At 48.2% G+C, this 24,363-nt stretch overlaps 1 long non-coding RNA gene across 2 annotated transcripts in view; it reads right to left on the bottom strand.

Moving 5' to 3' along the window:
- The window catches only part of LOC144141139 (uncharacterized), a 95,137-nt gene extending 71,765 nt beyond the window's left edge, over nt 1-23,372 (bottom strand). For both annotated transcript variants that reach the window (XR_013316446.1, XR_013316445.1), the window contains exons 1-3: nt 23,240-23,372; nt 11,323-11,471; nt 11,177-11,250 (exon numbers count right to left, since the gene is read on the bottom strand). This is a non-coding gene — a long non-coding RNA (uncharacterized LOC144141139). The remainder of the gene's footprint in view (nt 1-11,176; nt 11,251-11,322; nt 11,472-23,239) is intronic.
- Nucleotides 23,373-24,363: the final 991 nt, after the last annotated feature.

Here is a 24,363-nt window from a genome sequence, read left to right as displayed (position 1 = left end):
CAGCCAACCGGGCTAGCGGCGGCCAAGGGAACTGCTAAGCTAAGCTTGTACAATCATCTTCATCATCATCATTGTCACCGTCGTCGTCGTCATCGTCGTCGCCGTAGTCAGCGTAATCAGATCCATTGCCAAACGAAAGTAATACTAGACGAAATTGATGCTTTAATTTAACGGGGGGGGGATAATGATAATGCGTTATTGGGGAAAACCACCGTAATCGTTTTGTGATTTTGTGTTGCACTCATATTTATTACCACTTATTGCCTTACTCACGAAAGGTGCTGCCCATATCTGAGGTTTGCATAACGCAACATTAAACATTTCATCGGTAAGGTTACTGCAGTTATTACACTTAAGCGCGTTGCATGGAAATCAAAAATGTTTTTACAGTACAATGAACAATACCTTGCTTCAAGATTCACACGAAGTAAGAATTCCTTAATATTTTAGCAGGATCTTTGTAGCTGAAACTACTTGGTTGTGTGCGCTTGCGAAGTGACTTAATCGCATTGAGCCTCGAGCTCTGGACCACAACAGCTAGCGTTTGTTTTTTAAGAGTGATTTGTCTAACCGCTAAAAGACCGAGAGGTGCGTGAAGCCCCTTTCCCCCTTTTCGTTTCTTTGGGATCCGGTCAGCTGGTATATGCGAAATATATTAGTGTTTCCGGGAGAGCGCAGTTTCACACACCACGTAATGATTTTTGAGGTATCGGGTCGGGTTTGGGTCGAGTTCGGGCCAATTTTATTCAGGGCTCGGGGCGGGCGCGGGCCGGGTTCGGGACTAAGGTAAGGAGTAGCGGGAGGGGCGGGGTTTGTAAAGTACATTATTTCCGGGCACAGGCCGGACCCGAGCCTTGCCATAAATATTTTTGTCCGGCTCTTGCGGGCAGTGCTACCTAAAGACAGGCCCGCGCCGGTTCCGGGGGAAAAAAGTGGCCCGTGCAGCGCCCTTACACCGACCAAAATAATCTCGCGTATTCTGTGCATGTATCTGCCTTTAAAATTTGCACATCATGGTCACCGGTATAGTCTCAGAAGAGAGGAAAACCGAATATTCGCACATTGCCTGCATAGGTGGTTCATTTTCCCTTCGCGTTCGCCTTGCCTCACCGTCTTCCGCTATTCGAATGGGCTTTTTGGTCGTCCTGGTCGCGTGCTGCAACAGCCTGTTGGATTCGAAGATACGTCTTGCAGCGACAGAAGTGGTGGCTTCTGGTGAAAGTGCGAACCAAGGGCCACTGAAACATGGCGCAACAACTAAGAGCTTTTACAAAAGCAGCAGTATGTTTGATTTTCTATAACAAAAATCAAGTATTTTTGTATATTTAATAAACAGACACTTTGGCCGGTTAGCCGATTCGCTGCACCAACAGACCGACGGAGAGACAGACCTACAGACACCGAGAAAGGCCAGAAGTTCCGCAAGAAAGTTCCGCCTTTAAAAACAACCCTTTCCCAACCGCGAACATGGAACAGGTGCAGAATATGCAACCCCTTGAAGCTGTAGTCTAATCATGCGCAATAAGTTACCGTCACAAAATAAGAGCCACACCATTGAATGGCATCAATCCTAATTTAAGAAAACAAATTCCATCCCTTTTCATGCGTGGGGAGTGCAGCAGGGTAAATCGTTGGCTTGGGTTTGCCTATGTGCTGGTCTCTGTGGCCCCACAAGTGGTCTTCATCGCGATGCACACGGCAGCACCCTGGCTGTAGTTATTTGAATACCCAAATTGGGATTTTTTTCCTGGTGTACACAATATTCTTGATAAAGGTAAGGTGTGGAGTGAAGCAAACTACTTAGAAGCACACAAAATACGGACGTTGCTCTTTTCAGTACACGACAGTTTCGCAGCCAACCTGATATATATAGGGGTCAACCTGCATATAATCCAGCTGACACAATTTCGCTATTCTTTCTTGCATGCAAGTTTTTCTTACGTTGAGGTTTCGAGTTAAATCTCGCGGGAATGAAGCATAACGAATCTGAAATGCTCGACATCATTGATTGTTAACTCACCGATGACGGATTTATTTCGCCGTGACAAACCGGATGAGGTGTGCCTGCTGCTTTCGCACAAGCTTAGGCACAACACGGCGCTCTAAAGAAGCAAGATTACTTACCCTGTTTGTAGTACAAACGTAACCTAAATGTCAATTTGGACCTGTGAGAATTTTTGGTGGCCTTACGCATTTTAAGAACCAAACGTGCGCCGAAACTGTGCCTTTTCGGGAACTTCATGCTTTATACCGCAGTCAAAATTGTTGAAAGGTGGCCAGCTGCCATAATTCACCGGGCGCCGACATTTTTCTTTCTAGTGGGCGAAGCTGATATTCAAAATTGTGAGCTTGTCTTCGAAAGCAAAACGTTTTTGTTTTCTGGCAGCAGAAGGCACGAACCGATACCGCAGGTAGCAGTTGAAAAGCACGACTACAGGCGGATAATACGGCCTTGCACCCACAAAGTAGTTTCGTACCGAAACCACACTCCCACGTGGACACGAATGGTGGTTTGCGGTGCAGACGAAGAAAACATTAGGTCTAGTTTTTCTAACTATACCGTGTGGTGTCTGGCTGCACAAGCAGATGCAGAAGTGGAGGCTAGGTTAGCCTTGAGATGGCGCTAGCCACACTGTTATTAATCCTCATGAAGACAAATTTGTTTTATAAGATTCTAGGCGTTTTCGTTGCTGCTGGACCCTTACAGCAGTGCTAGTATTCGCAAAATTAGTAAATTGTCCCCGCTAATTATTCAGCAAAGTGCAAAAAATATAACTGATCTGCTTGTCGAGTTCATTACACCAAGGTTAGCCGCCGGAACGTTTCGTCACACCAGAGGTCGCAAACGCATAAGGTTCAAAGCGTGCGGCCACGGGAACTAAAAATTCTCCTTAATCCAGATTTTTCTGCAATAAACGTTCATTAAATCTAGGTTTAACTCTAGATACTTCCGTAAGTCACATGTCTAATTTCTACATTGCATCGAGATGTAACGATTATATTGTGGACACTGTGGTTCAGTTCATCCTGCGTAATTTGGCAAAGGTCGCGGAAATTCTTGTAAACTTATGATATTTTTGCCAGAGCATAAAAATTATTGTTTATAAATCACATCTAGTATTGAGCCTAGAATACGGCTTCTTGGTTTCGGGTACCACCACTATATTAAAAGTTTACAAAGTAGATATGCTGCAGAAGAAAGCTGCGCGATAAACTGCAAACGTGAATTATCTTGCTCACACCAAGGATCTGTATCGTCCGATTTCAGGGAACGACGAAGAAGGCGAAGTTAGCGAAAAGACCAGGACAATCACCCACTCGCGGATATATGCCAGAAGGGAAAAGCATGCTAGGAGTGTGTACCAGAGCACGTTAGAACGAAGAAATACGAAACCGACCAGACTTTAGTGTGCGCTAAAATGTAACATTCACCCGAGAGCGGACTCCATGCAACGGTGCTGGAACGTCACCATCTCTACCGGGACAGCTGCAACCGTGCCGTAGGGCGAGACACCGGTTGATGCACAATCGCCAGGCACTCGCTCTTTTCACCGGGTAGCCTTGCCGACGTTCCCTCCTATTGCGGACGCCACGTCGTCGGGCGAACAACCCGCTCCTTCCGATAATCGAGGCACTCGTGCTGTGCGCCTGGGAGCCTGGGCTCGAGAGAAGTAATCGGCGCCACCGTGGTTTCTGGGGAAAATACCATTCCTAGAGTCAAGGCAGCCACGCCAGAAGACCCGAACGGTACTTTTGAGCAGCCGGGCACACCAGAACGCGAAATCGTAGGCGGGGAAGTCTACACTTCTACCATGAATGCCCCTGACGACGCACCTATAGAAGAACTGTGTGCCATTTTTGGTATTGGTGACATTTAACAGACCCTAGAACTATTGTTGCTTTCTGACTAGACCATTTCATTTGTTTCATTTTTCGTTAGCGTGTGTTGACTGTCGCAGCGCTGCTTTTGTTTTCTACATCTCGAGTTTCCTGAGCTGCTTTATGAATGTGTCCGATTTCTCTTGAGAAGCCTCTTCACTCTCGCTATTGGCTCATCACGTCTGCGTCGTTTTGTCGTTAAACGCTCTAGCTGCAGTCATAACAATCTGTTTGCTTTCCACGCATAGGGGCAACAATGCCATTTATGAATATTATTTAGCTGTCCAACACAACCAATTTATTTTTATTTTTGGAATACCGTGCCTCAGACAAAATTACTCAATATACCTCATTTGGAACAATGTAACGCCGCGCATTTTGTTCTTGCTTTGAATGCACGGACACCCAAGTCTCCGACACACTCTGCCGAATATTTCGGATACATTTTTGTAAAGGAGTGTCATTCGCGGAACATGTTCGCATGAGTTGACCTCAGTAGTGCGTAATCTGTTTATTCTTAAAATCTATTACGCTGTGTTTACACAATTGTTTCTCTTGTTGCGCGTGTATTCTGTCAGTTTTTTAAGAAAATCTTTCTTTGAAGGGAATACTTTTACCTACACCTCCCAAGGTTCTGTCTTGACCGTTGGTGTAAGCAGAAAACTCCCTCGAACAAATTAAAGAAGTTATTGGCACTGGCAGGAATCGCGCCTGGGACGAATAGAGGAACCGAGTGAAGGACCGTTGTCTTACCGATTGAGCTACGATACCACGCGGAGACGGGGGGGCGGGGGACAGACAGTGCATTCAGCCAGAAAATAGATGGCTTTACCTGCTGAATTCTCGCGGGATGCTGCAAGATAGAGTCACGCGGCCTCTTGCGGTGCTGTGTGCTCCACCCAAAGCAAATGCGCACATGGTGCGCAGGGCCTTGTTGGCTCCTTGCGCATGTGCTAGGAGTTTAAAAATAATGGAAGGTCACACCAACGCGCGGCATATCACTTCTCGGTCTCTGCCGCCGATCTCAGCGTATCTATGAGCGACGGCAGAGACGGTGGAGAAGTAAGATTGTCTTACACCGGGTTTGAGCTTCCTTTATTTTTATAAAAATAGTCTCCATTCATGTCTATCACCTATACAACTTAACCAGTTGCCTTTCATGAATCATGCAATAATTTAAGTATGAAAACATATATGCGAATAAGTGCGTTTCTCTTGTCTATATTTCACTCTTTGTAGAGCCACGTGTGTGAATTCGAGTGACGTCACGTGGGCAATCATTGGGGGTGTCGTGTACAGCTTCGCTATCTGACCACTATCAAAGGTTGGATTAGAGAGGTTTTTTTTTCTCACTGTTAATTTCATGCTCTGTGCTACTGATTTTATATTCATTGTTCGCAAATTCCTTTGATGTAGTCCGGCTCTGGTGAATGACCAGAATAATATACACGGAAGACCCGTTTTTCCTGTATGCTTTGTACAGGAATGCTTGGGAGTATCTCACCTAGATTTTTTTCTGTGGTTTTCCGGGGTTACGTACGTCGTTCTATTTGGTGGAGGAAGTAACACTTTTTTGACTTTGAATTTGTTAATTCAAACATGTGTAGCGCGAGATATTTTTTGGCTTCATTAGTGCCATCCCAGTTCATAAGAGACGCGCCTAACCAGTTTTTGTACACTTTGTTTTAATATTAAGAATTGCATCTCCAATGGGCCCACGAACCATCCAGATGAGAACGCAATGCCTTCTAGATGTCACAAGTTTCTAGGCATCAATTACAGTTGCCAAACATTCTAAGCATCGTTCACCGATGCTCAGACCCCCCCCCCCCCCCAACCATTCATTAACAGGTTCCAATTTCCACCTGCTCCGCTCATAACATTGCTGGATACTAGGGGAGCCTGTATTAGAGCGGTGCAGCATCATTAGATGAGAAGCTCTGGTACATCAACATCATTTTTTACCACACAAGGATTTCGGAACCCTCCTTCAGCACATTTTCTGCAAAACCTATGTGACTTTACAACCACTATATTTTCCTTCAGTCCTCTCATTTCCATTACCTTTAGCAAAGGCGCAGTGTAGGCAGGCAATAGGTTAGAACCTGCTAAGAATCTTTGGTATGGGCAGGCCGGCACTGAGAATTATTTTGTGTTACATTATTTTCCCAACGCTTTGCATGAAAGCTACTTTTCCGTTCTTTACAGAGCTACCTTGTAATCAATGGGACATGGTGTGGTGCTGACGAGAGCAGTTGCCACAAGTGGAACAACATTAACGTAACGCAAACTACTTAACGTCGTGCGCCCCCGGAAATGCTCTGCATTTGATCGTGCCGCTCGCGAGGGGGATGTTTCACTGCGTCTTCTCTCGGTCGCGGGACCCGTGGCGCCATCTGGCGGAGGCGTGGCACAACTCGTAGCACTTTCGTTGAAAAAGCGCATCGAAAGCGCGGCAAATATTAAATAGGGATGACGCGCTTTCGAGGCAATCCGCCGACGCGGCTGCTTTGTGTACAGACTCGGCGGCGAGCGTCCCAGGATTCTGGTGCCGACCGAACCCCATTTTCTTCACCCACCGTAGATGTTCCCTCCCATGAAAATCACAACCACTGTTCCTGGCTTAAAGCGAAAAGCACACATGCCGGCCGCAGCTTTGAATGTTTTGCCTTGGAGCTCATAGAGCCCATACTTGGAGCACCATAGAGCCCATACTCGTGTGTAGACGGACGGATCAGTGACGGGTACCTCTTGGGCGATTGGGATTACGATTCCGTCGTCGCGAACCTCAATTAAGCGTCCCACTTAGCCACAAGACGTCAATGATGGTTACAGAGCTCGCTGGGCTGCGGGCTGCTTTTATCAACATGTGTGAAAAACATGTCTCATGATACAGGGCACACATGCCATGGTTCTGTAAAATCTGTTAGAGAAGTTTGGATTGTGTCTAAAAAAGAGACAGCAAGCTGTGACGCTTCCTCTCTAACTCTGTAAGAGAAGGGCGCAGAAAACGATGGTAGATTTAGCAAGAGTTTAGTCACGGAGGTATAATAAAAAAAACTGATTTAAATAGATGGTCAGGCATGAATGAGATTTAAAAGCAAAAAAAAGATCTGCGTATGGTCGCTGACGTTGTATGTTCTATATGTTGCACTCTACATACAGGCTTTCAACTGGACTTGTCCAGAGGGCACCACACGACAAGCGGAGCCCTTGGAGAAGCACAGCGTCTAGAATTCTGGGGGATGTTTAGTGACTGACTCATAAACAACCCTACCATAGTCCAACCGTGATCCTATTAAGATCTTAAAAACACGCAAAAGAAGCGGTTTATCATCACCAGAGGAAATGTGCGATAGAACCTTCAGGATATTCATTGATTTGAAGCATTTATGTTTTAGTTGTTTTATGTGTGGGATAATTGTGAGCTTTTCGTCAAAGATAATGCCTTAAACTTGCGTTCCTTTCTGACAGGAATCGAGACACCGTTTAGTTAAACTTCGGGATCCGGTCGAATGCCAAGCCTCTTGGAAAACAACACACAAGTGCACTTTCCCAGATTAAATTTAAATCCATTGCTATCTTCCTAGCCAGCAAGCTTTCTAACACCAAACTGGAATTTGCGCTCACAGACAGACAAGTTACAGGATTCAAAGGAGAGGTGAACATCGTCTAAATAGACTGAACAAAAAATCGATGGTAAAAGTGCCTTCCTAAGAGAATTCATTTTCACAATCAAACGGGTGCTGCTGAAAACTCCACCTTGTGGCACGCAACTTTCCTGCACATAAACCCCAGAGAGTGCAGTTCCAACTCTCACGCCCAAGGATCTTTCAGACAAGAAACTGGCAAGGGTGTTCATCATGTTACCCGACATGCCAAATGACTTCAGATCGCTCAGGATACCATACCCCCAAGCAGTATCATACGCCTTTTAAAGAACAAAGAATACTGCCACACAGTACTGCTTGTGGAGGAAAGTATCTTTGATATTAAGACTCTAATGCAACGAGTGGATCGTTGGTTGACCGCCCCGCCCTGTATCCTGCCTAGCGCCTCTTGAGAATACCATTGTACTCTAAGAAGTACACATCCCCTGGTTATCATCTTCTCGAAGAGCTGACACAGGCAGCTTGTCAGGGAAATGGGAGAATAACTGGCAGGAGAGGAATGGTCCTTCCTTTCCTTAAGGAAAGCTTTTTCTATGGCCTCTCTCCAAGAGCGTAGAATGTGCCTCAAAAGCCATATTGTATTGTATACGTGTAAGAGTGTTTCAAGAGTTTCTGACTGAAAGTGTTGTATTATGGTGTATGTAATCTGATCTGCGCCTGGAGCTGAAGGTTTGCACGTGCTCTGGGAAGCCCTCAACTCATAGAGTGTGAATTCAGAGTTCTAAACTTTTTGATTTGTCTTTGTCATGTAAGGGCTTTTCTCTGCAGATGTTTTGAGTTTGATGAAAGTGCTTGTGTAGTGTGCTGAACTCGACATGCGTTCGAAGTGTTGTGAAAGTGTGTTAGCCTGGTCTTCAAGTGTTAACCCTGTTGTTCGGACCAGGGGCAGGCTGTTGTGTATGTTGAACTTTGAGTATGGGTATTCTTGTCCATACCTTGTGAGCTTCTGTGTATGAGGATATGGATGTAAGGAAAGTGCGCCAACTCTCTCGTTTTGGCTCACGCCGCACACGTTTTCTGAGCGCCTTGGCCGTTTTAACAAAATAAGGTTGCCCGACATGGGGTGCCGAAGAAGGATACCACACGCCTTGTTCTGGGCCTCTCGCACCCGCCTACAGTCCTTATTCCACCATGCGGCACCAAAGGCTCGGTGAATGGACTTTTCGGCGGCGTCGAGGATGTGCGCCGTGAGGAGTTGCGTAGCTTCTTCATCGTGTAGGTGTCCTATGAATGTGTGGTATAGTTTGAATGTCTCCTTAAATGTATTCCAGGTAGCTCTAGCTTCAGTAACCCATTTTGGAAAGATGGGCTGCATGGACTGCATAGGAGTGTGTGTTGTGTCCTATGTTAACGTATGTGGGCTTATGAGTGTTAAACAGGCATGCTCCTGATGATGTAAGAAATTTCTCTATCAGGCGAACTCGGGCATCCGTGCGACAAGAGCCGAAATGAGAGTTGTGCGCATTAAGGTCGCTGTTAGGAGGTATAGTTCGAGCAGCTGGTCAACCAGCGCCTTGAAGTCAGAGCTCAGAAGTGCAAAATCAAGACGTGTGTAAATGAAACATAGCATTATCAACCTATTAAAATTGTTGTGCGTAATGCTACAGCCAGAAGGACGGTGTTCAGAGTGGTAGGGTGGCATGCTAGGAATTTCCAGGCTATTATGGCTACACCCGCCGAAGAGTGTGTGCAGGCAGCCCTATTCTCTCTGAGCACCATTTAGCTGTTTAAGAAATTTGATTGATTCAAATATAAAAGGTTTCTTGGACACACAATAAACTAGGCTGATTAGCATGCGGAATCTCATACACGTGGTCAAGAATATTTAGAAGGCCTCTGCAGTTTCAGTAAACAATATTTGCTCCTCCCATTATGATGTGTTAGAGCTACTGGAGTGTGACAATTTACGTAAGGTCTTTCGGGGCTTGCACTCTAGGGAGGGGTTTTTGTACCTTATCTGGAGGTTTAGATGAAGGAACCCGCTCCTTCCGCTTCAAAGCAGACAGGAAAGGTCCCACATTCATCTCATCGTCAGGTTTGGAAGGGGTACCCGGCAAGCCGGAACCCCTGGACTTGACATCCTTCGCAGTCCCCTTCGTTTTGTCCGCGACCGCTGAGAGCGTCAGGAGCGCCCCGGGTGGCACAGGTGGTGCGGGCGGTGTGGGAACTGCCGCTGTTTCCTCCGTCTCCATCTCCTCCGGGCCCTCGTGTTTGCTTGGGGCCGGTGGAGAGGAAACTGTAGGTGCAGCGGCATCCGCAACGGACCTGGATGACACCACAGCCACTTCCGACCGAGCAGGCGGTGACTGACAGGTTGGGCCGCCGAACGCAAGCCAGGAGGGAGGGGGGGTGGGGCCGGGGTCAAGTCCGACTCGCGGTACCGTGTACCCGCCGAAACCAGACGCCGCTCTGTTCCCCGGCGAGCCATATCGGCGTACCTCCCCAGGAGGAAAGAGGCGAACCTCTTTCGCGCCTCTGGGAAGGCGATCTTCTCGGTGACTTTCAAGGCAATGATCTGTTTTTCTTGTTTGCCTTGCTCACAGGTCCTAGAACAGGCAGCGTGCGGTCCCTGGCAGTTCGCACAGGTGAAGCTCTCGGATTCGCAGTTGTCGGTTAAGTAATCGTGCCTGCACATTTTGCGTACGTCGGTTTACCACGACAAGAGGTTGTGCCGTGCCCAAACAGCTGACAGTTGCAGCTTCGGGGTGTGTTTTGCCTTTAGGGTCGGACCGGACATCTCATGAAGCCTGCGGTGACCGACTCAGGAAGTGTTGAGTGGTCAAACGTCAAGATTATGTGTTTAGTAGCTATGAATTGGTCGTTTGAGCGTATCGCGATTCGCAGAACTGCTTTCACGCCCTGATCGTGAAGGCCCTCGAGCAGAACTGCTGCAGTCTCATTTATTAGATCTCGATCAGAGATCACGGCCTGGCAGCTATTGAGACTGCGATGGGGCATGATCTTAATGTCAAAATCGACCACACGCGTTTGCTTCAGGAGGTTACAGGATTGGTGTTTGTGTTGACTTCAATTAGGACTTCTCCCGTTGTGAGCTTTTTAGCGTTGTACGATTTGCCTACAAGTCTTTCAAGAAACTGGGAAATGAGAAAGACAGACTGGGAAGTGATGGGTTTTAATTTATCCAGGGAATCTATTACGAAAAAGCGCGAGAAATTATCGGGCTTTGGAATAGAGATCGAAGACAAAGGAGGAAAGAATACTTTGGTGCGGCCCCTTTTCAGGGACCGATCCAGTTAGGGGGGTGTAGAAATTGCCAAATATAATAGTATAGAAGCAGGGGACTAGGGTACTTTCTTTGTCAACCTTACCCTGAGAGTTGAAGAGGTCCCGGAGCTCCCTGCCCGGTAAACAGACAGGGAGGTCATCCGCCGGAGCTTGACCTGGGCTCCGACGGCCACCGTTTGAGGTTTGTACCCTTCACATTAAAACACACCGTCACGGTTGATGCAAATTATGTATGGGTGAACGGGGCCCGCGGTGTCGCTAATACCGTAAGCAAGATTGCTTAAAGTGCACCGTGCCGGGAGACTTGAATAGTTGTGCTATTTAAAATACCAGCAATCATTCTAACTTATAAGCGCCTAAATATAAGCCTGTTACATTACCTGGATCCATCAGAAGCATCATTGCCGGTCCTTGATTTGAGTCAAGAAATTGTCCCCGAACCACTTTTGAGTTTCTAAAAAACCATTAAGAATATATTGCGCAAATCAGTCTAACGTACGCATCACGTGCTTGTTTTTCAGCTTACCGATCGCCTAATCGAGTGTAGTTGCTGAGCATCACAATCTCACGGACGGCCACACATTCTGGGTAATCTACTGTGCAAAGAATGGTGGATCTCTTAGTGTGATCTCTTGTACCGACTCGAACAGTCCATATGTATGATCCGTTTATAAACTGAAAAAGAAAACATTAATCAACAATGCGTACCAAAAACAAGAAATCTCTCACGTATCCTCCAGTAATTAAGTATTATACAAGCAGTGGTTTGCTGAAAGCAAAAACCATACACCACACCACAGAGTTTTTCAGTAAGCTGTTACATACAACAGGAACACGTAGATCTAGTTTGTGTTGACTTGCTGCTTGCCGTTTTGAGAAACTGCAGGCGCGCTTGTCAAAACTTCAATAGCCGCATTAAGATTTTTTGGCTCACCAGCCGCCGCAGTTGCTGACGGTGCCAGCACCGTAAGCATTTTTGAAACCGACCTGCAAACATACTAGCACTGCTGGTTCTTTTTTGTGCCTTGCGATGAACAAAAAGTAGCCAAGGTGGGGAGTAACTTTACTTTGTCCATAGCTGAGAAAGCGTATTGAAGTAGCAGGAGATATCTGAAACACTTCTCCCTGTAAAGGAGCACCTCGCAGCCGAAATGCACACGCAGCGGCCGAGCCTAATTCGACCAGAGCTTCACAAGCTTGCTCAATATTTGAGCTCAGGATGCATGCCTTCCACTTTTATAGACTGGGGTTTTCGACTGGTGTCTCTGGTGTCTAAGCAGGGAGGATTTAAACGAACCAAAAAGAGCGCGCCACTCCATGATGAGGAGCTGGTATGCAGCGAACCTTTATACACCATCTAACACGGTCACCTCGGCCCCCTTGCGTAAATCACTCGTTACACTGTACCTGTAACACGTTCTTTATTATTTCACTTCAGCACGACGTTCAGAACGGCCATATGATTGGTGTGATACACGCTCAAACTTTGCGATTTCACCACAGTCAAATTGTTTGGGAACATTAAGTCAATGCCCGTGTAACAAATTGTAGTCGGTTTTTGGTATCGGTGTTGCACAAGAGTTTGAAGTCTTTTAGGACGAAATCCACGAACCACTGGTTTTGCGGTTTTGTTAAGTTCACGTTAAAGTCACCAACGACGAACATGGGCGCAGCGTCGTCATTTGTAGTCAAGGCACAGTGCGTTCGCTTGAAACGTTTCATGTCGGTCTGAGTTGTGTTTGGCGCTATGTAGACAGTGTAAATGGCGATACCATCTCTACTACTACTACAAAACGTCTTGGTCCGACGTTTTGAGTGTGCCTGTCTGAATGTCGTTGCTAACGTAATCCCTCATGTATATTGCAACACCTGACGGCCGACTGGCCGCTCGACTCGCAACTGCTTTTAAAGCAAAGCTCTCTAGCTCTACCAGCCAACTTTTCCTTCGTCACGTGAGAGGGAAAAAACTCTGAATGGTAGAATATTTGATATTCTTGGATAAAACCAGCGCGAATTCAGACGAAGACGAAGGAAGTAACCACAAGTACAGCCGCTGGTCTAACAACTAAAATTTTAATATCATAAAGGGTGCATATACCTACTGAACACAAACAATGAAGTAAAAAAAAGACAATGCACATGGGCAAACAAAGTTTGCAAAGGTCACGTTGATACCACAAGTAGATGTGCGCATGTTACAATAAAGGTACACGCAGATACGCAATCTCTTTAGGATGGAGACACATGCTTGTTTGGCTTACACACTTGTCACATCCTTCAGCTATGTGGAATGCCTCCATGATTTCGCGGGTTGTTTGATTACGGTGCCGAAATAAAATGTTAGTGGCAGGAAAATTAGGTTCGCATTGGCTGTACTTAGCGCAATGCTAAGAAAGATGGGATGATACAGGGCCTTTCAATGACAATTCATTGTACAGCATTCCTTTGCCTTGTGGCCGAGCCTATGTTGGGCGAACTGGCCGCTGTATGAACGTGCGTTTAAGATAACATGAATTGTCATTGAATGGTCATTGTCATTGAACAGCGCCATCTTGCGTTAGCGCTCGCTCCCCTCGCTATGCCAGCTGTGCGTCAGCGTGCGTTAGCGCTCGGTTAACACATGCGCGTGCGCTACTTTCTCTCATTCCCCTCACCGTTAACGCGCGGTACTTATAAACGCGATAACTGCGCCGCTCCGCTCAGTCGCTCAATCGCCGCCGCTCCGATGACATCCGAAGACCACCGAAGATTTGAAGGGAGACTAACAGGTCTGCTACCGCGATGGTCGGTGCAACCGTAACAAGCACCACCCAGATGTGTCGCATCACCCCATGGTTTCCCCCCGCGGAAAGATGTGGTCAATTGTTCTGTTTTCCCGCCCTGCAAACTAATCCTTAACGTTTATTTACCGCGAGACCACTTAATTCTGTCAGGTGCGGGTTACCCTGGAGGTGCTGTCGAACAAGTTACCGTAATCAAGATTGCAAAGGCAGACCGCAATGGACGCGAAGCTGACCTAAAACAGGCCAAAATAATACTCGCAAAAGCTGACGGGAAAGCCATACCGCCGACGCCACCGCCAGTGATCGGGCATTTTCGCGCGGGGAACGCTGGGTAAATTCGCTGCGCCATCTACAGTGTGCTCCGTGAGGAAAACCCTCCGCCGTTCTCTACCCCAGCCACGCCGCCGCCGTGTTGAGAGTTTGTGGTCCCGCTCGCCACGAAAGAACATTTGGATAGTAGAGCTAGAAAGCTTTTCTGAAAAACATTCCCTCGCACTTCCCCGAGGCGGAGAGTGTGTAAGTGCGAATGCACGGTTGTTGATTGCGCGATTACGGTGGATATCGTGCGATTACGGTGGATATCGTGATCTTAGAGTGGAGAGGAGGCGCCCAACACCCGCAGTTATTGAGCGGAGAGAGGTGGAGGAGAGTAGCGCCCGCCGTTACGGCGAGGGCTACACGAGCACCCTCACGCGTCGGAATGCGGAGCGGCCACTATGCGAGCGAGAGCTCTCCCGCCCGAAGTAGAGAGGAGGCGCCCAACACCCGCAGTCACTGAGCGGAGAGAGGAGGAGGAGAGTAGCGCGCGCCCATCTCCCCCCGTTGCTGGGGAAGACGAGGAGGTAGACGAGGAGCGCGCGCACCCGCAGCTGTTGCTTTGCGGACAACGGCGGCAGATGATTCAGGCTTGCTTAAGAAGTGCATTCGCACTTAAAATGCGCATCTTACACTAGTAGTGCAAGAGCAAAAGAGCTTGCGGCCTTATCCAGATGAAGTTTTCCGAAAATCTTGTCGGTCTTTGGGACTCCAATTCGCTTCTCGGGAAAGTCCGCGGATATTTAAGCTAGTCTTCTTGGACATGTAAGACAGAGGTAAAACCACGCGTCTTCATGGGCCGTTATGTCAACTGCCATGAGCGGGCGCCTTGATAACTTGAGTGTAACGCGTGTCCCAGCGGTGCTCCAATGTTTTGCTGAGTGCCTCGTGCAGAGTAGACATCCCGCTTTCGGCCCTGTTGAAGTAATGAACGACGCATGTGGTACAAAATAGTGGTTGTTTATTACTTTAATTAAATTTTGGAGTCGAGCACGTAGGCAATCCAGAGGTTGAATAGGTTGATCCCCTCCTAATAGCAGCGCCATTTATACCAGATGATTGTACAAGAGGAACGGATGACCGACTCCGGCTGGGAGAATCTCCAAGCCCTATGGCGCACTCCGAATCGGGGCCAGAAGTGCTCGATGACATATAACTAGGTGTGGTCTAGGCATTCGTGTGTCGCTTCACCCTTGAGCTGGTTATTGCGTTTCTGCTCATGTTTGTCAGTTTCGTTATCATCTAAATCTGGTAGCTGGCCATGGCGAACGGCGTGGAGCAGAGAGCATTTCTTACGCGTCCAACTACGGTGTATCTGTGTAAATGACAACTCATCGGCGTTGTTATCGCCAAAACGAGTAATCTGGTCCCTACTTCGCCCGAACTTATTACCAAGTACTGCCACAGCGTGTTAAGATGCGGCAATATGGAAAAGAAAAACCATGTATCGTGTCAGCTGCGCATGCGCCTTTCGTACGTCCCTTTCGCCTATCAACGTTTCTGTACCGCTTGGTTGTTATAATGCACCTGCTTTACGCTATATCCCACTTAAACCCGAGACATTACGTAGCAAGAAGGACTAAATTTTTCCAAATATTTAAATTTCGTAGTATGCAGGGATAATTCCTATGTCATTCTTTATTTGCTACGACGTTTAATGCAAAAGTTATCAGATGTACAATATATTGCACACTGGGACTAAGTTCTCAAAAAACCAGAAACATGATATCATAGATGGTGTGCGTGTGTGTGTGGATTTGGGGGGGTGTATTGTGTCTGTGTTCTGTGTTTTGTGTAGCGTGTGTTGTGTGCGTTGTGTTGTGCATGTGTTTTGTGTGTGTGTGTGTGTGTGTGTTTGTGGTGTGCGTGTGTGTGTGTGTGTGTGTGTGTGTGTGTGTGTGTGTGTGTGTGTGTGTGTGTGCGAGTGTATGTGTGCGTGCGTGCGTGCGTGAGTGCGTTCGTGCGTGAGTGCGTGTTTGTGTGTCTCGGTGTTTCCGATGGAGATAAGAAAACCGATCAGTCATAGAAAGTCCGTACTCTACTTGACATCAAATGAAACGCTTGCTTCACTGTGCTGTGCTCACCGAACATCTGCGCTGATGCGCAAATTATTCCCTTTACCGGTACAATCCCAGTTAAGGAGTTCCTTCCTGGTTAGTACAACCGGACAGGACTGAAGAACTTTATCTTGGAAGCTCTTAAGACCCTGTGTTAGATTTTGAAATCTTGCAGTATAAAGGAAACCTAGCACAAAAGAAACAACAACGTGTTAGCGGTGCTGCTTGTCCCCATTTGCCGTAATCCTCCAAAGAATTTCGAAAACAGAGGCATCAGTGGCTGCTCAAGCGATTTTCAATATTTATTTATGATAACAAAATCTCGGTTTATCTTCACTGACGTGAAACGTGAGGCGGGGCAAAGCATGCAGTTTGTACGTGTTTTCTTGGAGGCTTGGTGTTTTTGCTAGTCGAGATGAAACCGTTGGGAGGTAGAGGTATACAGGTTTGTTGTAACATCTTTTTTCTTTGAAGCACGAAGATCTCTAGTGCGTGGCGTAAACGAGTGTCCCGGTGTTTTTTTGTAGGCGTTACGAAGCTTTCCAGCACGAGGTGAACGAGTATCGCGGTGTTTTTTTTAGTACGCGTAACATTCCAACACGAGGCATAAATAGGTTTCCCGACGTTTCATTACTGTAACTACATGAGACGACGAATACACCAAGGACGACAGAAGACGTCAACAGCTCAGCCCTTAAGGGGCTTTGCCTTTATAGACCCATAATTTTAATAGGAAGAAATAAGCAAATTAAAATAATGGGTTCTGCCAATCATGGTCACAAAGAATCAACTTTGTCGTGACGTGTGGCCTGTGGCACATCGAATTTAAAGGTTATATGAAGAAGAAAGCGGAAAAGTCAAGGCAAAATAACAGTGGTCAGTGATGCCTTAGTCTTTCATGTGCCCGTAAAAGGAAAATCAAATGTTTCACAGCATTTTAAACACATCAAAAGAATTCACTTTTGCGGCGTCCAAAGAAGATTTCCGGACTGAAACACGGTGCCGACCCAACGGCCGTGGCTTGAGGCGTCGAGCGACGCATGTACAAGTGCTTTTTTAGGTTAAATAAAGACTATCCGGCTACATAGCTAGTATTAACAGCAACATGGTTCTCGTCTAGAAATAGGCGAATGAGGAACACGCGGTGCCATCGCGAGGGACTTTCAAATACAACGAAAAACTAGAAGCACCCAGCCGTATGTACTAAGAGCCCAGGTAGAACTGGTGGCGCTATTTGTTCAGATGGCGTACAGGTAAAATGCCCGCTTCATGTTCACGTAGTCGCTTGTTATTATCCCCGTAGGGGGTTGGATATTTTTAATACTGGTTTTAGTGCTTTTGAGACCTGAAAACTAATATTTCAACACTGGAAACGCCACAGACTCTGGAAGAATTGCCAAACGACGTGCAACCCAAGTAGCTCCCAGTCACGGTAGCATGTCTGGTATTTACGGTCTGCTAGAACTCTTAAAACGAGTCTTCCCGGTCCGGTCCGGTAACGGGCACTGCTAACCGTACGGGAACCGTTTTTCCGGTCTGCTATAACTCTCTTATGCAGCGGTCTCACAATATATACCACCACGCTACCACGAATACATGTTCTACTTTTTGTTTCTTCAGCGCTACCTACTGCTGGATGCCGGAAGAGATCAGAGGATGAGTTATTGGGGGGCCATATTATCACAACCAAGCAGGGTATGCACTATTCCGTTCATCTTCTTCTGCGTAGGGTTAACATGGCGCAATCTGCCAGCGCCGGCATACTCCGGCTCGTAGCAGTTTGCTCTCGCTATTTTTTTGTGTTTTTTCGGGCACTCCTCATTAAATGCATAGGCCTCCTGCGCTAGAGTTTTGGCGACATGCAGCGCCCCTAGTGGCCGGCGCCTGTGGGTATTACAAAAGCAGACGATCCTCGCCGCCCTCCTTGTGTTTTCAAATACAAGCCAGAGTGAAAGTTGGTTGTACTTAGTTTATTCGCTTTGTGGCGCGTCTAAATGACGGCATACTGTATGACATAGCCCTTAACGTACTTAACGAATAAAATAATATCCGCTAAAAGAAGCCCATCTATCAGCTTTCTTTTGAGCGAGGTGTCGCGGTCGTCGCGGCGTGAGACAGTATCCCCAGGTCGGGTTTTCTAACTTCCTCACGACCATAACCGTTCCTTCTTCTTGCGTGCGGTCGACAAAGGAAAGTTCACGAGTAGCATAAACACGGAACGCTGCTGGTAACTGCAAAAGGTTGCTTCAGCGGGAGCGTGCAATCGAACGCAAGAATTGCGCAGCCAACTCAGCTGACACTACTGGCCTGGAACCGCCTTGAAAACGAGTTGAGATTTCGTTTTGTATTTTCGCAAATTAAATTACTCTTGCGTAACATTTTAGGCCTCACAATTTACGAATGGCAGGGTATATGTATACGAGCGAGTAGGTGAGGCAATAGTGTCAAATAAACAAATTAGCGCTATTAAAGGACGTAAAACAACCACCAAATAGCACGCCCGCGGCCTGCAATGATGCGCACTTCTATATTTGCCTAAGATAACAGCCACATACACGGCGCGTGGCCCCGCATGTTTACAAACGATCAACACTGACTCTGTTGGTTATCTTCTAGTGCAGGGGTCGTCGCTAACAATCTGACCGCCGACACGCCAGTTTTGTACTCAAATGGAGTTAGGCAGCGAGACAATAACAGATAATTGGTTACTTCCAGTTCTGATTGTAGGGTTTAACGCGCCGACGCAACGCAGGCGATGAGGCGCGCCGTAGTGGAAGGCTCCGGATTAATTTGGACCACCTGGGGATCTTTAACGTACGCCGAAATCTCGTACACACGGGCGTTTTTGCTATTCGCCTCCATCAGAAAAGCGGCCGCCGCGGCCGGGAATCGAACCCGCGACCTCGTGCTCAGCAGCGCAACGCCTTAGCCACTGAGCCACCGCGGCGGGTGGTTACTTCCAGTTCAATTGTCCTCCATTTTCACACTTCGCCAGATTATTGTCAAATATTATTGGCGATTTGCTACTTCTTTTTTTGCGTTCAAAGACCCACTCCGCCTCCCACCCGAGTTGCCGTCCAGCCCTCCGCCGTGTCGGCTGCCTGCAACTCGGCCCTACAATTAAAAACGTTGCTGACCCTCATTCTAGCCTATTAAGGGCGAACTGGAAATATAAAATGCAAGAGCGCAATAAATAAAGTCATAGGAAACAAGGAAAGCGCGCGGCCTCTCAGTTCGCCCGACCAGCTTGTTTTACCAACACTAATTTGGGAATCGCAAAACAGATTTCACGCTTCTAATGGTCGCTGCATTTTGTCACTGAGACGCGCAACAAAACGGCAAGCTAACGCTGCAACATGTATTCGAAACGGCGACGCAAACGAGCACTGTTTAATGAAAGTGCACGCATTGTGCGCAGGTACGCAAAAGAGAGGCGTATCGGAGCATGCGAGCCAGCGGTCTGCCGGCCTCGCTGGCTTTTTAAAGCGCGATCATCGCCGATTGCGTCCCTCTTATTAGATTAGACGCTGAGAGGAGCATCTCTTGCCGGCGGCCCTGTCCTTCTGCGTCGTCGTCGTCCGCGTCCGCACAGCTGCGTCTCTCCTCCGCTCGCCTCCTCTGCTCTCTCCGATAGCGCCTATAGCGAACACTCTCTATCAACAACTGCGCGCCGCAGGTGCGCTGTGTAGCGCCCTCTCTCTCCGCCCTCTCCTCTCCTTCTTGTGCTCTGCGCATATAAGCGGAGTGCCGCGCTCCGGCCGGTCTCTCAGTCGACGGTCGTCCGCGCTACGCTTGCTCTCTCTCTCTCTCTCTCTCTCATTACCCGACGATTGCCGGTAGAGATGGCCATTTATGCCGACGATGTGGCACTCTCTCCCCGGGGCCCCACCAAAGACGGAAGGCGGGTTTGCGCGACCCTACAGGTGGCCCTCGATGCAGTGGCGAATCACCTGACAAGAAAGGGACTCAGACTCTCCGAGGCCAACACGGAGGCCATCGCAATCCATCCGCGCCCAGCTCAAGTCCCATGCACTGCTCTACTGCATCTCAACGGGAGACCCCTCCCCTGGCGACGCAAAGTCGTCTACCTCGGCCTGGCCATCGACGAAACCCTCTCATGGAAGTCCGCCGTTGGGGCACAACTGGACCAGATGACCCGCGCCGTTAGGGCCATCAACCAGCTCGTGGCACAGGGTAGAGGGTGCTCGCACCAGTGGGCGCTCCGGATCTACAGAGCCTGCGCTGTCTCGCGTGTTCTTTACGCACTCCCCCTGGTGAACCTCAGGGACGCCCAATGGAAGACGCTGGAGCTGGCCCATCGAAAGGCCCTTCGGAGCTGCGTCGGTCTCCCAAGAGACTCCCCAGTGGCCAGAACCCTGACGGAAACTGAAAGCTGGCCCATCCAGCTGCTCGCCACGCAGACAGCGCTGCAACATGTGGAGCGCCTGCACCGAGCACCTGGAGGTGACCACCTCCTCGCCAGGCTCCGCTCGAGAGGCCAAACCCGCATGGTCAGTATGGTCGCTCTATTCGAGGACTATGTCGAAGTCCCTCAGAGGACGTGTCTTCAACCCCCACCGCTCCGGCAGCCGCACCCCTAGACATAACTACCACGCTGCCAGGAGTTAGGTCCCGGGCGAGACTGCCGGAGGTCGGGATTCGTCAGGAAGCGGCTGCCCTCATAGACCTGGAACCGCCGGGACAACTGCTGGTGTACACAGATGGCTCGGTCCTTCCAAGTGAGGGCTGAGGTGCTGCTGCCAGCACTGCCGCGGCCATAGGAGCTCATCGGCAATGCCGTCTGCCGTTCCTCACCAGCTCCACAGCGGCGAGCTGGCAGGCCTACACTTGGCCGCGGACATGCTGCGAGAAGACCAACCGCCATCGGCCACCATCTTCTGCGACTCCCGGCCGGCGCTACTTCGCCTGAGGGAGGCATCTGTACCACGGGGGCGAGGTGGCCACCTCGAGATGTTCCTGGTTGCCAAGCTGCGCGACCTGCAGGAACAAGGCTGCAACCCCCGACTGCAGTGGCTTCCTGACCACGTCGGTATACCGGGGAACGAGGCTTTAGACGATTTAGCCAAAGCAGCCCACCACTCTCCAACGGCCCCAGTTTCCCCGTCCCTGGTGCGCTTAGATGTTGCCAGGGACGTCATGAGGCGTGAGGTGCCGCCCGCCACCCCTGCAAACGAGTGGCCACCGGCGAGGCCCCACGGCTCCTTCCCACAAGAGGGTTAACCCAGACCGGGCGGTCATTCCTCCGGCTCCGCACCGGCTGCTACAACACAGCAGCACGCCTCCACAGGCAGGGCCGCAAGGCCATACCCACCTGTGCCCACTGCCCCGACCCCGAGACACTGGATCACGTCCTCTGCTCCTGCCCTGCGGACGCTGGTGCCCGGAACAAACTGGAGTCTGGGTACCGGCGGCTGGGGATACCATCAAGCACCGCAGAGGACATCCTGCGTCCTAGGGGGCCCTTCATGCTGCACCGGGAGGCCTTCAGGCTGCTCCTCTCGTACCTCGACGAGTCAGGCTTCAACACCCGCCCATGAACGGTTAAAACCAGATCCCACCGGCCATCCACCCTCTATTAGCGCTCTTGTGTGCGTGGCTGTGTATGCGTGAGTGCGTGTGTGTGTAAATAGGCTGTAGGTAACCTGAGAGCGTATGTATATAGTCTGTCCATAGCCTTTTATACATAGTCTGTACATAGCCTGTTATCATACTTAATTAGCAATTCCCTCTCACTCCTTCTTCCCCCGGCGAGACCTGTGCCCTCTGCCGAGAGGCAAAACTTTGCCCTGTAAATATTTTCATAATATTAAACACTTTCTCTCTCTCACGCAATTCGAGTAATCGACCCAACGGAACCGCACAATGGAACCACCTTCAGCGTCGCATCACAATAGGGTTCCCGCGAGGGGAGGGGGGCGTAATTTTTTTTTTGTTTTTCGGCTGTTGTTGAAAAGTCCTTGTAAACTAGAGTATTTGTTTAAACTTGAAGTTTCATTTCAAACTTCACTTCATACGTCCACCAATCGGTGAACCTGCGAGTAGCAGAGTGCCGCACCGTTCGGGCACTGTCGTCGGCCCCGTAAACGTATTTAGCGCTGCAAAGGTTTTTCCCCAGTACCACGTTGATCGACGGAGGAGACCGGACTCGTCGGGGATAGGCTGGTGACCATGTCGCAAAACAATCGGGAACATCGAGTTCATTTTGCTTCTGTCAACACGGGATCCTATGGGTATGGGATCCGCGCAGCTGTGTACTACCCGGAAGTAGTGAACGGAAGCCGCTTGCGCAGCGGCCCTTGGGCAGCGCAAGAGGCCTATGCTCACGTACGCTCAGTGTTTTTATTTTGTTTTTTGGTGGATGGCAGTCAGTAGCTCAAACAGCTATGACGTTAGAACATAAACAGTTTGATGCAGAAGTAAAACAAAAAGTTCGAAGATATTCAACCGACCTGGCCGCATGATACAACATTCAACGGGGGAGATGTGGCTCTCTAGAAAGCGTCGCTGCGGATTAGGCGCGGCCGTTCCATTACTGACGCTGACAACAAAGAACCTGGGAGCACGTTAGAGCCTTGAAAGAAGCGGTTGCCGATGACGATATATCCACGGACAAGATGCACCGCAACATCATGGCGTACGAACCGTACTGTTCTCTCTTCATGGGAGGATCTTTTATAATCGCTCTAAAGCAGTGAACGATAAACAACAGACGAAGCGCCCTCCGCTCGCGGGTGGCTATCTTCGTTCTTTTCTCATTCTTAAAGTATCGCCGCAGTAGGATGCTCGTAATTTTAAATCGCTCCCGGGTCATCCCCGAAACCGCCGCCGTTATGTGGTTATTTACTGTGCCCGGTGTCGCACGTAAATGGTCTAAATCTTTTGTTCACCCCGAGGGACTGGGAATAATTTATAAACGCGCGGGTCCAGGACTTTCTGTGAGCCTGTCGGCGTGGAACAGAAAGAAAAAATGCGTGGATATTAGCAAATGTACGACTTAACAAAGCGCCATAGAGTAATATTAGATGATGTATAATAATACTAGGCTTTACCACAACACCAGGCGCTGTTCCCGGGCAGTGTTTTTCAAGTAGGGCCAAGAGTTAGGCAGTCGTTTTCTTGGCAAGGCGGCAAGTTGTGTACTGAATTTAAAGACCGAGAGGCATACGGACACGCCAGCCAAGACTTCTGCATTTGTGTGTTCCAATAAACATTTAAAATTCTTTCGTGCAATAGGCTTAGTCAGAAACAAAATTGAAGTATCATATACTTGCGGAAGGTTAACCGTGTTGTTGTACATCTTGATACGGGAGAATATTTGACGAGATGATATCAAACCCCCTGATGTATGAACCACCCATAGTGCAAATAACACCGCAGTCCGCATCATTGCAAATAACACCGCAGTCCGCATCAGTCCGCATCATTGAAAGCAAAGCGCTATATATGAGGCGTGAAAATCCAGTTGTTCGGCCTTGTTGGCTTGGCAATCTGACATTCATTCTTGACGTGCCCCAGAAGGAAAGATGAATTTACCAGCGGTGGCATTTGAGATGTGCGCACTAGAAAACATTTTTAAATGTGACACTTTGCTACGGACACTTCCCAGCTTTCTGAATCGGATTAATAAAATATAATTGTATAGGCAATGTCTGCTAATATATTCATTACTATTTGAAGCTAAGGCAAGGAAACGGGCTGTAACCATAACTTATGTCTACGTTGCATCGACGTTTGCAAAAATGTATTACTAAATATTACGCCAGAGATTTAGAATATTCCACATGTGAAATACATTCCCTAAAAACGAAGTCAAATGTTTAAGCATTAAAAACGCGTTCTATGAGCTAAAATAGCCAAGCAAAACATAGTTTCAGCTCTCCAACCTCGGAAATATATATGCACCATAAATTTTCCGAAATATGCAATCTCAAATAAACATTTCAAATAAAGACCTCACATGGGAAACCTTTATCAGTATACCAAAACGTATACTCTGGCTTTGGACTCAGCCAAATATAATTTATCGTCCTTTTGTGGGTTCTGAAACACCGAGTATCAAATTGAAAAAATATATATGGCATTTCACACATTTAAACCCACAGATATTGCGTGTCCGTGATAGGGTCACTCATGCGCAGTTTTAGCAGCCGAGTATTTGTGTAAGGGAATTTCCAAAGTACCTATTAGTAAAAATAGAAGCAATTGTTGTTTGGCCAAAAAAGAATGACAAGATCTGTTATCATATGGGAGTGCATAGGTAGCAGATACGCGCGCAAAGGTCTTGGCAGTGTTTGTTGACACTGATAAGGAGAGACACCTCATTTTTCGAAACACAGTCTAACTATTCAGCAGCACTCTAAATTTAGTTTTCAACACTTTCATACACACTCT

The sequence above is a fragment of the Haemaphysalis longicornis genome, unplaced genomic scaffold (genome assembly GCF_048455015.1).
Source record: "Haemaphysalis longicornis isolate Haplotype H1 unplaced genomic scaffold, Haemaphysalis longicornis Haplotype H1 scaffold_6, whole genome shotgun sequence".
Classification (NCBI taxonomy): domain Eukaryota; kingdom Metazoa; phylum Arthropoda; class Arachnida; order Ixodida; family Ixodidae; genus Haemaphysalis; species Haemaphysalis longicornis.
This window is presented reverse-complemented; position numbering and strand designations above follow the sequence as displayed.